At 46.4% G+C, this 12,393-nt stretch overlaps 1 protein-coding gene across 1 annotated transcript in view; it reads right to left on the bottom strand.

Annotated features, from left to right (window-relative positions):
* Positions 1-12,393, bottom strand: part of FAM219A (family with sequence similarity 219 member A) — a 52,660-nt gene that overhangs the window by 25,049 nt on the left and 15,218 nt on the right. The window lies entirely within an intron of this gene.

The raw sequence follows: 12,393 nt of genomic DNA, 5'->3' as shown, positions 1-12,393 counted from the left end.
CAACCGTATCACCACCATCATTAAGCTCTAGACAATCAAAACACTCCCTAACGTACAGGGCTACCCCACTGCCTCTCCTTCCTTGCCTATCCCTTCTGAAGAGTTTATAGCCATCCATTGCAGCACTCCAGTTGGTGAGCATCCCACCATGTTTCTGTGATGGCAACGATATCATAGTTCTCCTGCTGCACAATGGCTTCCAGCTCCTCCTGTTGGTTGCCTATGCTGCGGGCATTGATGTAGATGCACTTCAGTTGGGCTATTGATCCTGCCACCTTTTTGGGGGGGAGAAACCCTAATTCCTATGTGACCATTCTCAGGTGTTTCAGTGGTTTCTAACACATCCATAACCCTTGCATCTTTGCTGCTGCATGGATCTCCATCCCCTACCTCTACTGAGACAGCAGACTGAAGGACCTCGCTAGCACACCGTCCCTCAAACATTGGCATGCTGCTGCCAGGCTTTTGTCTAGCGAGCCTGGTTTTCTCCCTTTCCCCCTTCAAATCTAGTTTAAAGCTCTTTCAATGACCCCTGCTAACTCCTGTGCAAAGATCCTTTTCCCCCTTTGAGACAGGTGTACCCCATCTGTCGCCAGCAGGCCTGGTGTCATGTACACCGACCCATGATTGAAAAACCCAAAATTCTGCTGGTGACACCAGGCTCAGAGCCAGGTATTGATCTGCTGGGTCTTCCCGTTTCTTCTCTCATCATTCCCTGCAACTGGAAGGATAGAGGAGAACACTACTTGTGCTCCTGATCCCTTAACCAGTCATCCCAAGACCCTGAAGTCTCTCTTGATTGCCCTGGGACTTCTAGTTGCAACTTCATCGCTGCCTGCCTGAAAAATCAATAATGGATAATAATCCAAGGGCTGTACCAGAGTAGGAAGCTTTCTCTTCACATCTTTAACCCAGGCCACAGGGAGGCAGCAGGATTCCCTAAGATGTGGGTCTGGTTAGAATACTGGGCCTTCTGTTCTCTTCAGAAGGGACTCTCCTATGACAATGACCCATCTTTTTTTCTTTATGGAACCAGTTTTGATGCAGGGCGTAGGCCGACTTAACCTCGGCGACACCTCCAAGCTAGATGAACCACCATCCTCGTTATTGTTCAGATCCACTTGCAGAACCTCGTACCTATTATGCCAGGGCATCTGGAAAGGTGGGGTAATCACAGAGACGTGCCTGCCGTGCCAGGCAGGAACTTGTCGCCATTGCCCCCCATCCCTTAAGTCACTGTGTTCAGCCAGGTGGAGAGAGGATAGGGAATCTTCCATATCATGCATCCTGTTTGCCTGCTGGGCCTGTCCCAGGGAAGGTAGGGTGCGATTCCAGTAGGCCCTGTCCCAGGGAAGGTAGGGTGCAATTCCACTAGTCAGTCTCTCGCTCGCTCTCCCTGATACTCCTCAACCCACTCACCTCCTCCCGGAGCTCTGTCACTAAGCAGAGGAGTTCCTCTCCCTGGGCGCACCTCCCAGAGGCGTGCTCGCTGCTGCCCTCCGGTACTGGCGTGAGAGCAGGGCACAGCCTGCAGCCTGGCGCCTGGCTGGCAGTGTGTTCCCACCGGAGCTCTGTCTGGGAAGCTGCGTCAGTCGTGATGGGTGCAGAGCTTAGAGAGGCCATGGCCTTCTGCCGGGTGAATACCATTGCTCCCCAGTCGAGCTGGCAGAGCTTCAGCGCCCTTCCTGCACGCCCTGCTGCATGAACTGCTGCACAAACTGCCACGCCACGCCCTTGCTGCCGCGCCACACCCTGTTTGCCTGCCCTGTTTGCGGTGCTCCTGGTCACCAGTGCTCCCTAAGGGCTTCTTTTGTAGGTGTGTGGGGGCTTGGCCGCCGTGGTTTCTGGCCCCACCCAGGTCTCGTCAGCCAGATCCCGCTGAATGATGAACAGAGTCATGGGCAAACAGAGGGAGAAAGAATGAAGTGCTGACTACAGCTTCCACTTCAAGCCCAAGTCCTGATTTTAGCTCACTTGCATCTTTTAGCTTGGGGACATTAGCATGCATCTAGTTAACACTGAAACCTTCATTACCTTTCACCTCTGACAGAGCGTATTTGTCAGCGAGGACTGTGTCACTTCTTGGAGAGCTTTCAGGGTACGTACATCAATAGGGGCTTTGCCTGCAGGTTGTATAGAAAGGGAGGTATAAGAAAGCTGTGTGCCAGGGCCATGCTGATCCTGGTGAGGGCTGTGCTCCCTGGGGAGATTTGAAGAGTGTAAGTGCGACCACGTGGGTGGCATTAGTGCAGCTGATGGCTGTGCCTCCCTGCATCGCAAAGAAAGGCAAAAGAAAAGCGATTTTTACTAAACAGGGGTAGCAGAAACAAAAAGGATCCATCTGAGGCCAGCCCCCTGCTCTGAATACAGGGAATATGGTTTCAAGCTGATATGTGCTGGATGTCAGCGTTGATTATTCAGGACAGGCCATCTGACGCAGGATTGTTTCACCCAGCTTCAGAAAAGACTGTTCAGATAAGCAAGGGTCAGATAGTTAAGTAGTCCAATTACCAACCTGAGCAACACACACTATTTTCAGCTGTTATTTTTGCTGACCCAGCCAAATTTGGGGAAATTAGTGAACTACGTCTAATTGTGAGAACTGGCTAGCAAGAGCAGGCATATAACTCTGTCTTCCAAGGTCCCTCTTGGAACAGATTTTAAACATCCAAGTAGCTGCATTTCCTTATGTTTTGTTGATGTGGCTGCTGCTCTGTCCCTTTGGCATGGCTGAGAGCTGGCACAAACACCAATGGGCTTTGAGTGGTTTTAAGCTCCTTTCAGCTCCCAAGAAGGCCTGACCAGACAAAGAACTGGTAAATGACCCAGGAAGTACAAAAACGATGTTTGCATCTCTTATTCAAGGATGCAGCTCTTAACTTCTCGTATAGGAGCTACTACAACAAGCAGTCAGTTCTTTGCATGCACAGCAACGCAGGGCTCATTCTGGGGCAACACTCACCTAAAGCACTGCCTGCACAAGTTACAGAGAGGTTTCTGATGGCCTGGCTGATGTTACTTTTTGTGTTTCCCTTCAGAAAACACACACCAAACCAAAGCGCCATGCTACTCCTTAGCACAGAGGAGGACAGGTAAATGAGTGCTCCGGTCCCGACCAAAGCTGTCATCTACTTACACCACAAGCATCTCCAAAAGTGGCTTTATGTTCCAGCAGCATGTCCCCTAGCCACACTATCCCAGCCCCAAAGCTCATTTATCTGACCCTCATGTGATTATAGGAAGGGATGACTTCTCTGTTTATATCCACTATTGGGCTTTGACGTGTAGGAGAGCAGGGCATCCAGTGCAGTTAGCCATCTAGCAAAGAAAACCTTATGGCTGTACACTTTAGGGAAAAAAATTACTATTTTGAACACAGAGCATTTTACCTCTTCATGGCACAACATAATTGGAATGATCTTTGTAAAATGATAAGTTGTATTTTACTATTTAACTGGTTTACCTTAAAGCCATGTAGAACATCTGTGGCAGCAGAGGAAGAGAGAACCGAGATACCTGGCTCACATTCCTCTGCCTGAGCTGTACCTGCAGCCATTTTATTTAGACAGGTTGCGACTACGTAGCAGCAGGCAGCAATTCACCTCTCTCCATCTTTCAACATCTTTCTGTACTGATTTCAAAGGCATCTATTGTCACAGCTCCCAGTTCACAAGGGCATTTTGTTGTGGTTCAGCCTGTGCTTTTTCACCTAATTTTTAAGGATTGACACTTTTATTCCTAATGGCTGCAAAATACTGCATATAAAGATTTCATTTATCACTGTCAAAACTGGAATATATGAACAGCATCAGTTTTATTTAAATGTATTTTTTTCATTCTTCACATTTACCTTCACAAAAGGATTTATTTGGTATTTTCATGTACTTTTCAACGAATATTTTTCCTGCCAGCCAGAAGAACAAAGTTAGATATCAGGGGAAGTGTTTGCATCCTGACAAGCCCAGCTAAAAAGTTCCAGTTCATAAACTGAACTCTACAAAATGTAATCCATAAAACTGAGCTACTCTCTCCCTTAACATATTTTAAAGGGACAGAGAGAATTAAGTTATTTCACCTGGAAAGAACTTCTGCAAATGTCCCCTCATCACTTCTACTCAGCTGAACACAGGTTTAAGTCAAAGCGATTTGCTTGACCCTACTGTATGGTGTAGCAGACAAAAAAAAAAAAAAAAAAAAAGGAGTCTAGTAAGTGCAATTTAACTCTCTTCATTTAAATAGCTCTGTTCATTTAAAGCATCACTCATGCTAAAGGCATAATCTACCAGATAAACAGAGTTAATATTACTGCCCACATCACATTTGTTATGGGTCCTGATGTTCTGTGAAGAAGCATTAAGGTCACTGATGCACGTAGTAAGTGTGATGTGTATTTAGGAGAATAATAGTACAAACTTGCTTAGATGAATACTCACAGCCTTCAGTTACAGTGTATAAAAAACACTTGAATAGAGTCTGACATAAGTAGGCTTGAACTGCATACATACTTATTGATTCTATGATTCTATGATTCTAAGTAGGCTTGAACTGCATACATACTTAGTCAAATGTCCATGCTTGTATGAGTCTAAAATACACACTAAATGATTGGTCTATGGCAGAGAGCACGTGTTTTATAGCCTATATAAACTACAGATTTAATTTATTTTTAATATGTTGTAATTGGGAAAGCTTGCACTGGCTGGCAGATACCACTGCTTGGAATGACTTGTTGAGTTCCCATGTAGTAGCCAAAACAAATAAGGACAGAAGTGCTAATGCCACAGGCAGCACATGAGCTTGGAAGGGACTGGCACCTCGCTGACCCCAGCATCCTGCTTGGAGAGGACCCTTGGACTTTTCTGGTTCCCAGGATTGGACTGCAGCTGACAGTCTCAGCCGTTTTTCTGACTTTGATTTAGCAGCAAAATGTCATATATTTCATCCATTCTGTTTTACCATCAGCAGATGGAGAAAGGCAACCAGGCTGGTCAACATGCTGAATGGATGGATACTTCTCACCCCACCACGCTTTGAGAAATCCCTGCTCTGCAGTATGATACCTACTGTTTTCTTCCCTGGAAAAGGGAAAGAGTGTTACTAACTTAGCATGTTGCCCTCCAAATACTCTGCTCCCCAGAAGAGGACTTTCAGGCATTGTTTCACTAGATGAATTGCCTGTTTACTATGAATCTCTATGGGAGAACAGGATTTGTACAGCCCAGGGTGCCTCTTCCTGCTATTCAATTTATCAGCCCCAGTCCTGGGTACTTGGATCAGAAGCGGCTCAGCCAGAGAGCCATCCTGCACAGCAAACTTGCTCCCTTAACAGGATTACTGACCTGATCTCTCCCTTAGTGAGATTGCCATTGTCTGGAAATTTGACAAACAGCCTTAGAGCTCAATTAGTTATTTAATAGGTTTATGATTAACCAATCTGCTGATTAAGCTTTCATTAATTAGTTGGCAGGAATTCTATTTCAGAGGGATGGTGGCCCCTAATTTAATACATTTCCTCTTGGAGCGGAGTCGGGGATCTCTGTGTAAGCCCTTGTGTGTGGCATGCCCCGACACTTCTCTCTCCTGCTGCAGAAGCACCTGGAAAAGCTGTTTGGGTGGCACCTGGGGCTGCTGCCAGATCACCGGGGCATGGTGGCCCTTGGGGACAGCTCGGCATTGCAGCTCGGTTGTTAAACCTAGTGCAGCATAAAGACTCCTGCTCCTCTCTTCTGAAGTCTCACCAGACAGTGCGGAGAGAGGCAGGCAGGGTTTATCTAGGGCAGCCGCAGACCTCACAAGTACAGTTTCAAAGAGTCTAGCCTGTCATTTTGATATCCATACTGCTCTCATCTGGATTCCGGTGGGTGACCCACCCCAGGGAGGAGCGGGAACTCCTTTCCTCTTTCTCTTTGCAAAGAGTTTAGAGAGTAGCTCATGGCTTCATCTCTGGCTTTGTCCTTTGCCACATGCTCTGAAGGACAGGGCTCACTGGGTGCTGTGACCTGTTCCCTGTAGTGTGCCTTGGCAGAGGGGGCAGGATGCTGCCACCTTCCTCCTCCAGCTCGGACCCTACTTTGGTAGAGAAATCAGAACTGGGCTCAGGGATTAGTCCCAAACTAACATCAATGATTAAACCTTTTCCCGTCCTCAAGGGATCCTACCTCCTTTCTCAGGTAGGGCTGCTATCTGTCAGTGTTAGCCAGCAGAGGATGGCGGAGGGGATGGTAGGATGCCGTTGCCAGCTATTTTATGTTCCTTAATGTCCTCCTCCTTCCAGGTGCAGGGCTGAGGGTTTTGCAGCTGCCTTTTCCTTCCACCTCTCAAAGGGCCTGGTGGCAAAACACAGCCATGCCTCGAATGGCAGAGGGAAACAGGACTGGCCAGAGAAAACTTATGTCCCTGCTGAAACCCCTGAGAAAGGGGCTTGAAAGACAAGATGAAAGACAAGGTTGCTGGCTGCAGTTGCTTTGAGTGCTGCAGGAGGGGAAGCGGGGCTGGGGGATGAGAGATGTCATCCCAAACGGCAGAGACCCGCAGCTGGAAATCAGATGTGTGCACTGCTGAGCTGAGGCCGCTGTCAAAGAAGCGGCAGTTCCGGTGGCAGGGAAAGCTCAAAGGGACTCGGGGAAAGCCTGACTCATGCTGAAGATAGCAGTAATGCACAGGTAAAGATGATGACAGTTCTTAATATAGAACTGCAATGTCAATGAAACATGGTTTAGTATTTTAATGCTGATGTATTTTACATCTTTGTTACCCTTTGTCAGGACAGGGCGCGGGGCAGCGATGCTCAGAAGCAGTTTGCTAACACAAGCTGTCAGGCGCTGGTGTGCCCATTCAGGGCTGTGGTTATGGCACTGCCATACCAGCGCCGCTCACTGCTGGACCACAGGCAGCCCCAAAGGAGAAAGGATGGGTGCTAAAGCACTGCTGGCCTGAGCAAGGGGGGGCTGCAAAAGGGAGTCTAGGCTAAGGGGAGGCAGGTATAACCTAGACTCTGAATGTCAGACCCCGCGTCTCACTCCACATGTTACTAATTTTGCAAAGACTCATGCTTTTCTGTCTTGCTGTCAGCTAGCTAAAGGCCTGATGAGATCCCATTGATTGGCAAATGAGCCCACCTTCCCCAAACAGCAGGCAGGGGAGGTTTCCGACTCTGCCTCTCAGCTGCCTGCTCTCAACACCGTAGCACCAAATGAGATTGCTGGCAATGCTGCAGCTGCCAAGTCCCCACTATCTGACCCACTCTCCTAAATGACCCAGTGAGGCAGATATTCTGGCAGACCAGCATTTTTACCTCCCTCCTCGATGGCCAGCTGTATGCACTGAAGGGAGGAAAAATTCCAGCTTGGATTTGCTTAACAAAAGACCATTAGCTAAGGATTTTCTACAGCATTTCTAAGAGAAAAGGGAGGAGACAAGCAAAAGCAATACAAGAATTATCATAATTTCTGTGCTCCTTGCATGCCTGGGTGAGGTTTGTGTTGGGCCACAGTGCACGCATGTTCAGCTTCACTTGGCATATACCTATTTGTGAGCTAAAATCACCAACCACATACAAACATAAGGCTTATTGTTGTATAGTTACCTGTTTGGCTGCCTGACTGGAGCTGGAGGTGAGATGAGAGGAACAGAAGAGTTGTAAGAGTAGAAGAAAAGAGGAGAGAAGCAGCCTGAGGGTCTCAGCAAGCAAGGCTTTATTGCAGTAGCGCTAAGGGACTAGTGAGTGTGTATAGAAGACATGTAGTTCCTTGCCTGAGGAAATTAAGACAGAAAACAGGCTGTGCATAAGGAGTACAGGCAGCTAAAATGGTAGGTGTTTTAACGAGGTACAGTTCCTCTTGGTTCAAACTTCAATTTGAATTATATTTCAATAATTAAGATTTACAACAGGCTTTAACTTACATACACAGATACTTAAGCACAGCAAAATCGGGTTGAATTTAATGATGAAAAAGTGGGGTGAAGAGGGTCAGCTTTTTTCCCCTGATAAAAACTTTGCCAGAGTCTGTGCTAATTCCAGTCCCTTTTAAAGGACTTTATAAGAAATGACCTGTGTGCCCTTCAGCCAGGTGGTGCTGCCAGGTGGACAGGCAGAGGTGAAGAGGAAGGAAAAGGAGACGGCAGCGAAATCGGGTTGAATTTAATGATGAAAAAGTGGGGTGAAGAGGGTCAGCTTTTTTCCCCTGATAAAAACTTTGCCAGAGTCTGTGCTAATTCCAGTCCCTTTTAAAGGACTTTATAAGAAATGACCTGTGTGCCCTTCAGCCAGGTGGTGCTGCCAGGTGGACAGGCAGAGGTGAAGAGGAAGGAAAAGGAGACGGCAGCGGGGAGATGCTGGCTAGGTACTGCACACCTGCCGATGGAGCAGGCAGCAGTATGTGCAAGGAACAAAAGCCTATAGACTCCAATTTAGAGCAAAAGACGTGAAGAGCAGAAGGTTGTTATCTTAAGCATGGTGGGATTTCAGAGAGCCTTTGCAGAGATACAAGCTTGCTTTGTTTTTCTTCTTGCTATTCATTTTTGTAAATAAACTAATTTTCCTGTTCATAATCTGTTTTGAATCAAGAACACAGATGTCCATTGCCAACCAACTGCATGCAGGGCTAGTAGTATCAACTGTTGTCTTTTTTACCTCATTATTTCTCTCCATACAGGCATCAGCAACTTTTAGGTCATACTGTATCTCAAATTAGCCTGGGGACAGAAAAAAAGGGTGACGGGATTATCTGTCCTGAAGACAACTTCAGTGTGAAGCAACATCAGAAACTCTCTGAACACATGGGCTGGGGATTCTGCAGGTGACGGGGAGTGGGAATGAGGTACCAGCTCCCCCAAGGCAAGACGTTCAAGTAAGTGTAGGGAGGATGAAGGATCTGGGGGGGTGTGTGTGACACGTGTGTCACACGTGTTCAGTGACTCTTTCAAGCCTGGAATCTCTTTCTCATGCACAATATGCTGGAAAGAGACTTGGCTTTTGCCAAGACCCAAACAGAAATAGCTTTAACACTGAGATTTCCTGACAGTCTCTCCACCCCACCGATGCTGGCACACTCAGTGCTCAAAAAGGACTGGGAAAAACTGTGAGCAGAATGAAAGGGTGCAGAAAATACTCTCTGCTTTCAACAGGCCTTTGTGGCTGCTAACAGCTGCATTTGTGAGGTGAACGAAAGGGCAACACCAAGCTTTGGGGAATAAAACACCTTTAACTTCTCTCCAGGTCAGCACCAGTAGAGATGTGGAGGAAGCCCAGGGACTGACAACCTTGTCCTTTCCAGGGATGGCACTTAAGCCAAAATTTGGGGGCACTGGGATCTGCTGAGCTGTCTTCAACAGAGTCTCTCCTTGGGCAGCGCGTGCACTGCAGGAACAAGAGGAAGAATCATCATTTTCTGATCACCCAATACACAACCCAGCAAAGCCATCCGATCGAGAAGACGCATCCTGACTTGGAGCCCACAGGGATAAAAAATGAGGAGAGACAGAAAAGCAACTCGAGCTGGCATTTTTCTATCCCTCGCATCTGTTCTCCAGGCGCCTTAAGTCACATTGGCTCAGCCCAACAACAGGAACAAGGTTTCTTCCTACCAGGTCTCCACGGGCCAGTGACATACAGGGGAGAGCAAGCTGCATCTCCTCTCCTGATCATGCTGTGACAAAGCTGTCAGAGCAGCTCTGACGGCCTCACCTCTGTAGCAGTATCTGGTGGGAAAGGCATGGACAGTCATCACTCTTCCACATCCCTCTGGAGAGGATGGTATCAGAAACAAGAGGCAGAAAGTCTTTTCTTCTGTAAATTGCATCAATTTGATGCTTAAAGGCAGCGAACTGGAATAAATGGGAACCCCAACAAAGTGCCTCTGCTCCTTCTGTGCTGGTGAAGGTGCTTTGCAACAGCAAATTCCAGTAACACAGAGAGGTAAATTTGGGGGTTAAACCTACCACACTTTGCACAAGCGAAAGGCCTTGGTGGCTGGGACAGTGACCGTATGGTTTTCTTACTTTACTTGCAACGTTAAATGCACTCTGCTTACTTTGGTTGACCTTGTGAAAAATCATACTTAGGATTCACTGCTAGCTCCATAATCTGGTCATCTGCACAGACCTCAGGAAGGTCAACCAACATCTACCAATGCCAGTGCAAGGTGTTGGGGACCTGGCAAGGCAAGGCAACCTGAGAGAGTTTGTGTTTATCAGGTACATCTGACAGTCTTCAAGTGAAGCCACCATTTGCAACTAGGATCAGCCAGCTAAAATCCCTAACGTGCTGTCTCATAAAGGGTTTTGGTACCTAAAAATGTCTCAAAATAGGCCAAAGGAACACAGCAAAAGTTAGTCCCTGGGCAGATGGTGCCCACAGGGCACTCTCCCTCTGGAAATCTCTGAGGACCGAGGCCACCACTTGAAGTCATTTGGCTGACTTCAACACTGCTGGACTGGCAGAGAGATCTGTATGTGGCAAACTCTAGAGGCTTTCAAGGACTGCCCCAAAGAACAGGTTTTACAGTTGGGGCCATTTACAAATTATGACATGTCACTACTTACCCTTTTCTTCCACCTAACATCACCCCGCTTCCTCCACAGAGCACAGCTCAGACTACTCAGCCTTTCAACAGCCCTGATTGTTAACCACTGCTGAGAGCCCTCTTGAGCACTAACTGCATGATGAGTACTCAGGAAGCAAGAGTAAATGATTTGTTGAAGTGAAGGACCGGAAGAAATGTACTCATGAATCTTCATTTTTAGAACCCCAAATATTCTCTGCTTAATTTTTCACAATTCTGTCATTCTGCCTCCGGATTACAGAGCTGGTCTAATGAGGTCTGACAGGTTGCATTTTTGTTGTATCCTGCCTTTGAAAAGTTTTAGCATTGTTCTGTAACCTTGTTAGATGTAACAATCAGCTTTTCATAAGCATCTCTTTGTTCCAAACTCCAAGACCATGAAAGAGAATTTCTTTCTTCTGGGCTGCAGGCAACACATCAGTTTGCTCCACACCAGCATTCATTTTTTCCCAAGGCAACCTCCACACCTTTAACAGTCTTGAACATCTGCCCATTGCCTCCACTCCTGCCCTAAATTCCTCATAAGAAGATCAAAACAGTGTTTTTCAAGTTATTAAAATAGTAGACCTCATTCTCCAGGATGGATTTTAACTTTCTCTGCTTAAAATCCATTCCTCCGTCCTACAGAAAAAATGTATGGGATGCAAATGGGAAAAAACATGAGATGGGAGGATTCATTTGCTTTTTTTTCTTCTGTTCTTTCTTATAATTATTGGTGGCATGCAGCAGGTAGGGATCTGTGTGTGACAGCCAGCCTCTGGATCATGATCTTTTCCTGCAGAGTCTCCTTAAAATGCCAAATTACAGCAGAAAAAATATCCCTCTGCCAATCTAAGATTTAAGTGTCTTTTCCAATGGCTGCCTGAGACATCACCAATGCCAAGAAAAGCTCAGATTGGTCTATGAAATGGAGGTGTTGTACAGCCACTTTAGCAGCTGCTTGATTGTCACCCACGCTGCACCTCACATGAGGTGCACAGCCACCTTGAATTTGGTTCTGCTTTGTAATATTCTGTTGCTACACTCCGTGAATGCCTTCGTTTTGCTAGGACATAGTGGGTACATGAAATCAGCTGCTTGCTGGTATTAAAAGATCACTCAGCATTGCGAACCATGGATAAAATGCAAGTCAGGAAACACATCTGTAAAAGAACAAATTTCCCTGTCTGTGCACTGGAGTCAGTAAGAGATACAAGCAAAGGAGAAAATTAGTTTTAATACATTCTTAAATTCAATCACTGTAAAATCGAGGAAGCTTGGTGAATTAAAGAGAAAGAACAGAAAGCAATAATTAAAATTTAAAAAGAACATCTGTAACAGAGTGAAAATCAAGTAGCAGTTGGGTTTGTTGTTTACCAGTGGACATACCAGTGCTTATGGAAGAGGACTGCTTTGTGCCAGTGCACGCAAGTTACCTAAGTCTACCTCCGCAAATCCTACCATGTTTGTGTTGGGAACCCAAGAGAATAGCTAGGTAGGACTTAGAGAGGCTTTTTCAGTAGTAAGTAGAAAGTATACGACATCTAAAAAAATAACTGGAGTCCTAACTAGGAATAGGATCACAGGATACTTCAAGTTGGAAGGGAACTCAGAAGCTTCCTAGACCAATGTCCTGCTCAAAGCAGGATCAGCTATAGGATCAGACTGGATTGCTCAGAGCTTTATTCAGTCAGGTTTTCAAAACCTTCAAGGACAGAGATGACACAATCTTCCTGAGAAAAGTTTTCCAGTGCTTGACTGTCCTCATGGAGAGAAAGGATTTCCTTAAGGTTATTAAGGTGAGAAAAGAAACAGGTTGGGAATGAAGTACCCACTAGATGCTACAGGCAAT

The sequence above is a fragment of the Aptenodytes forsteri genome, unplaced genomic scaffold (genome assembly GCF_000699145.1).
Source record: "Aptenodytes forsteri isolate BGI_AS27 unplaced genomic scaffold, ASM69914v1 Scaffold201, whole genome shotgun sequence".
In the NCBI taxonomy this organism is placed as follows: domain Eukaryota; kingdom Metazoa; phylum Chordata; class Aves; order Sphenisciformes; family Spheniscidae; genus Aptenodytes; species Aptenodytes forsteri.
This window is presented reverse-complemented; position numbering and strand designations above follow the sequence as displayed.